General features: G+C 34.9%; 1 non-coding gene across 1 annotated transcript; it reads right to left on the minus strand.

Moving 5' to 3' along the window:
* Positions 1-1,518: 1,518 nt before the first annotated feature.
* LOC133820083 (small nucleolar RNA R71) lies at positions 1,519-1,627 on the minus strand. Its single transcript, XR_009886517.1, has one exon. It is a non-coding gene; the product is annotated as a small nucleolar RNA R71 (small nucleolar RNA).
* Positions 1,628-5,627: the final 4,000 nt, after the last annotated feature.

Consider the following 5,627-nt stretch of genomic DNA (forward strand, 5'->3'; position numbering starts at 1 on the left):
TATAGTGTTCTTTCATTTGTGTGTTGTATTTTTTTTATTAGCTAATTTTTAATTAATTTGAATATTGTTCTAAAAAAAAAAAGTTTGGTTATATATATAGAATTTTTTTTTCTTTCGGTAAAAAAAAACAAAAAAAAGTGTATATATATAAACATACATATATAAAAAAAGAGAGAAAAACGTAAAAAAACAAAATTTTTTTTTTTTTTTCTTTCTTTTCGGTTACATAAAAAATTACATAAATATATATAATTATATTTTTTTTCTTTTTAGTTAACTCTAATTTCATTTCTCTTTCTTAATTTATTTTTTTATGTTTAATAAATATTTGTAAAAAAAAATTAAGTTTGTTATTTTATCTTTACTTCAAAAAAAAAATTCCTTGATTAATATTGTTGAGTAGTTTGTTTCCTCTCTTTACTTTATTTTTATGTTGATATATTGTGATAATTTTGTTGCTTTAGGTTTCTTAGTTTAGACTTTTCTTTCTTTTTGCCTTAGTCTTCCTTGGAATTTAATTCTTCCTTGAAAAAAAAGCATAAAATTGTTCATAAAATGCTTAGTATTGGGAACAATTGTATAATATTACAAATGGTAAAAACTGATATTGTTCTGTCGAGAAAGATTGGTTGTTAAATAAAGTTTGTGATAGTGTTACCCTCCACACTTACTGGGGAACCTCTGGGAGTTATGTCTAGGCAAGTGTGGGTCTAAAGCAGTACCTTGACAACCTTCCCAGTCAGCCTGGGAACATTTCGAGCATATACTTTTGCACCATTACATTTTTGAAATTATTACTATAAGAAAATCAAGCATGTTCAGTCAAAATAAGAAATTTTACTTTGCTTAAAGGTTATTTGGTCGCAAAGGTTTAACTTGTGATCCACCATACTTACTCAGTAACATCAAGGAGTTCTTGTAAGGCATAAGGGATCACCCCAAAACCTCCAAATCTACCTGGGAACAAGTTCAACAAAAAAATCAAAAAATAAAAATAAAAAATAATTAAAAAAATAAAAACATAAAATAACTTTAATTCTCATTTCCGAGAGTGGATGAATCATCATGAAACTTCTAGTGAAAGTTCTTCCAATTCATCCACCACTCCTTCCGGAACTCCTTCCACCATTCCTGCTTCTCCACACACCTTAGTTCATAATAATCCATTTGTAATGGCTCACAATGATGAAATCCAACCAAGAACTCTCAATGACTAAGTCCATCCTACTCGCACTTCCACACCTTCATGCATTATATTCCCTCCTAATATGCCCGCGTTAGAATTTAAACCTAGCATGATTCAACTCTTGCCCACATTTCATGGAATGGAAAACAAAAGACCATACGTTCGTATTAGAGAATTTGAGGAGGTGGTAGCCACGTTCTATAACTGAGCTGAAAATGTCGATTCTATGCGACTAAAGTTCTTCCCTTTCTCCTTGAAGGACAAAGCCAAAACCTGTTTATACTCTTTGACCAAATCTTTCTTTCTGAAACACTTCCCTAGCCATAAGATCAACACTCTAAAATGACAGATTTCCACATTTTCCTAAAAGGACAATGAAACGTTCTATCAAGTTTGGGAAAGATTTAAGGATCTGTTGAATAAGTGCCCACACCATGGCTATGAGAATTGAAATTTGGTTAGTTACTTCTATGAAGGCCTCACAAGTCATGAGCGCCAGTTTGTAGAAATGTTATGCAATGGTGAATTCCTCGAAAAAGAGCCAGACAATGCTCTTGAATATCTCAAAGAAACCGCAAAAAAATCTCACACCTGGACTGGTCCAAGTGCTACTGATAGCACCAACCGACATAAACCATCAAGGATCTATCAACTTCGAGAAGAGGATAATGTTAGGGCCGAACTCAAATATTTGAAAAAGAAGTTTAAGGTTTTAATGACAAAAAATGGCCAAAAACTGCACATGATTGCTCAAGCAGAACCACAAGAACCTTGCTTTGTTTGTGGGGGGACGGAGCATTTAGTTAAGGATTCCTTAGCTTTTAATGAAAATAGGGGGGTTTATGAGGAGCAATGCAATTCCTGGGGCCTATAGCAAGCCATTCTCTCATACATACAACCTTGGTTGGATAAACCACCCAAATTTCTAGAGAGATTCTAACCAAGCTCAATTGTCCGCAAATCAATGGAAAAATGAGCATCAAGCTCAACCACCAAAGGCGTATTCGGCACCTCAATACAATGTGTTTAACGCCCAAAACGTGCGTCCACTAAGCGGTGGTTGTAGTATAGATCGGGCGGTCAATTCCACAAGGAGGCAAAGAAATAAATTTAATCAATAAATAAAGTTTAGAGATAAATAATATGAAGCAAATAGAATAAGTGATATTTTTGTTGTTTTTGAGATTTAAATATTAGAAATAAAGATAGATAAAAGTGTGATGTAACAGTAGGTAACAAGTAGGAAGGATCAAGAGTCACCAATATGCATACTTATTTATTTGGAGCTTTGATTCATAAAAATTTCACAAATGAGTAGTTCACATCCCAACTATTCATTTGGAAGAATAAACATTGAAGCACAAATATGTTTCACAAGAATGTATTCAAGTGATTATTATTCTTTACCATGGAAAGATGAGATAAATCTTATGAGAAATCTAAAAATGACATTATACCATTGGCAATAATGCAATAAAAGATTAGACATAAAACCTAACACAAATATTACTTTTACTATTTATAAAATACATAGAAAGAGCATGACTAATTCTATATAGATTTTAGCAAAAGTAAATATATATATGAATGAGATGGAGAAAATGATAAATATATTATCTATATTATTTTTACTAATTTGATAATACATAGAAAGTGCTTGACAAAATCTATATACTATTAGTAAACATAAATATAGATAACAAGATGAAGGAATAGAGATGAAAGAAAATAAATCACTCAAATATATAAAATTTAAGCACAAGGTGAATCAAAAATACCAAACAAAGCCATAGTGCATATACCAAACAAAGCCATAGTGCATATAGGATCATCCTAACCTTCCTAAGAAGGTTAGCCTATTATGCTAGACATTCTCATGAAATTCTAGAGAAAAAATATGAGAAATAAAACTAAAATTTGGTAGAGTTTTGCTACCGAAAAATTACATAGAAATTGTGAAATGAGAGTCTCTATTTATAGAGGGAGAAAATGACTAAAAAGAAATTAAACAACAAAATGGGGTTTACAAAATAAATCTGAAATATTAATAATAAAATATTATCTTGAAAAATCAAATCTTATTATAAATATTAACCTAGTTAATTTGGTGTATGGTTAATATGCCCTTTTTTTAAAGCACCAAAAAAAGATGAGCTTTAAAGCTCAAAATGGCAATTTTGCAAGGTCCAGTACAAAATATGGGTTGAAGGTGGCTGGTAGCAGATGTGGGTTTTGACCCATTCCAGCCAATGAAAACGTGCCACATAGGCAGGCTGCTGAAGGAAAAGTGCTTTGCTGGGCTTCAGATGGGCTGCTGCGTTGGGCTTGGAGGAGGCTGGGTCTTTGGAATTAGGTGTGAGCTGCTGAAAGGTTGAAGGAGGCTTGGCTCTTTGAAGAAGGCTTGCTGCAGTGAGGCTAACACAAAGGCTGGGAGAGGAGCTGGGCTATTTGGGATACTGGGCTCGGTTGAAGGGAAGAGAGGGAGTGAGGTGCTGGGCTTGCGTGGGATGGAGAAGGCTGGGCTTGCATGTCACCAGATGAGGCCGAGTCTGCTGGGAAGGGCTGGAGGCTCTCAGACAGGTGGCACGCGTGGAGTGCGCTAGGTGGCGTGCTGGGGTGCAAAGAGGCTGGCAGGCCTGGGCCGAATTCTGGGCCTATTTTGTGCTTCAAGTTGGAAAAATACCAACTTTTCATCATTTCTTCAATTTTATTTATTTATTTCTTCTTTCTTTTTATTTATGCCAAAATGTAACTTTAATTCCTATAAAATAACAATAAATTAAATCATAATCAAATATTTTCATTCATAAAATATATCATATTAATTAAATGAAAATAATAATCAAAACTTAATTTATTTTGACATTTAAGATCAATAAATGTGCACTTTTCACTTCTAATCGCATTGCTCATCCACAACTGAATTCTCTCGAGAATACCCTTTATGCATTCATAGAGGAACAAACAAAAATAAATCGCCAAATGATGGAAGAAATCAAAGAAATGAAATGTCAATTCTCAAAATTGACTGATCCTTGGCCATTCCAGAAAAAGGCAAACTTCCTTCCCAACCTAAATTCAGTGAGCAAGGCCAACACATGGCCCAATCCTCCAACACCAACGATCAAAACGTGAAGGAGGTCAATGCCATGCAAAACTAGAAGTGGTAAAACTTTAGAAGATTCATCCATTAAGACAACTACTTCAAGCATTCCAAATGATATTCCTCTGAGTGCACCACCCAATGCTTCTGCAAAAGTTCCATTTCCTCAGGGTTTGAAACCTGTTGGGAAAATTCCTGATAACCGAGTTGAAATCCTTGAGCACTTGACACAAGTAAAGATTAATCTTCCTTTGCTTCACATCACAAAACAAGTGTCGGCTTATCCAAAATCATCAAGGATTTATGCATTGCAAAAACGAAGCACCATGTCAAGAAGACTGCTTTCTTTACTAAGCAAGTGAGTGCGGTGATTGAACAAACAACACCACCGGAATACAAAGATCCTAGTTGCCCTGCAATTTCTCGCCAAATTGGGACTCATGAAGTCGGCCAAGCTTTACTTGCTCTTAGCGCGAGTGTAAATCTCATGCTCTGCTCTGTGTACTCACAACTCTGTCTTGGAGAAATGAAACCAACATTTGTTGTGATACATCTTACCGAGCGCTCCACCAAAAATCCTAGGGGTATTGTTGAGGATGTTTTAGTTCAAATTGAAAAATTATATTACCCCATGGATTTCCTTGTTCTTGATACTCATTTCGTGGTTAATATGGAATAAAAAATTCCTATTATCCTTGGAAGACCTTTTCCGTGTTGCTGCCAATGCTCTCATAAATTGTAAGAATGGTCTAATGAAAATTTCATTCGTTCATCAAGAAACAACCCCGAGAAGATGATGAATGTTTAAAAAAAATTCATGATTGAGACTTTCATACCCGAGGAGGTTTAATTGCGAAGCAACTTCGATAATCTTAATGAACTCCTCCTTTTGTCGACAGTGAAAGTCCCAATTCTATTGAGTCTACTCTTGCAATATTAGATAAAATAGACTCACACAATAGAGGGATTGAGTTTTGGCAACCTCGCTTTGAAGAGCTACCTAGTGAGAGGGCACAACCAAAAAATTCAGCTGAAGAGGTTCCAATTGTTAAATTGACCCAACTACCCGAGGGTTTGAAACATGTCTTATTGGGAGACAGTGAAACCTTTCCAGTTATCATCTCGTCCAACCTTCAATATTCTCAAGAATTGCAGTTACTCGAGCTACTGCAATTGCATAAATCTGCGATAAGTTGGACGCTTGCTGATATCAAAGATATTAGCCCTTTCATTTGCTCCCGTCGAATCAATCTGGAGGACGAGGCTATCCCTCGAAGAGACCCTCAAAGAAGACTGAACCCCAGAATGAAAGACATTGTAAAAAAATGAAGTTTTGGA

Source organism: Humulus lupulus, chromosome 2, assembly GCF_963169125.1.
Source record: "Humulus lupulus chromosome 2, drHumLupu1.1, whole genome shotgun sequence".
Lineage (NCBI taxonomy): Eukaryota > Viridiplantae > Streptophyta > Magnoliopsida > Rosales > Cannabaceae > Humulus > Humulus lupulus.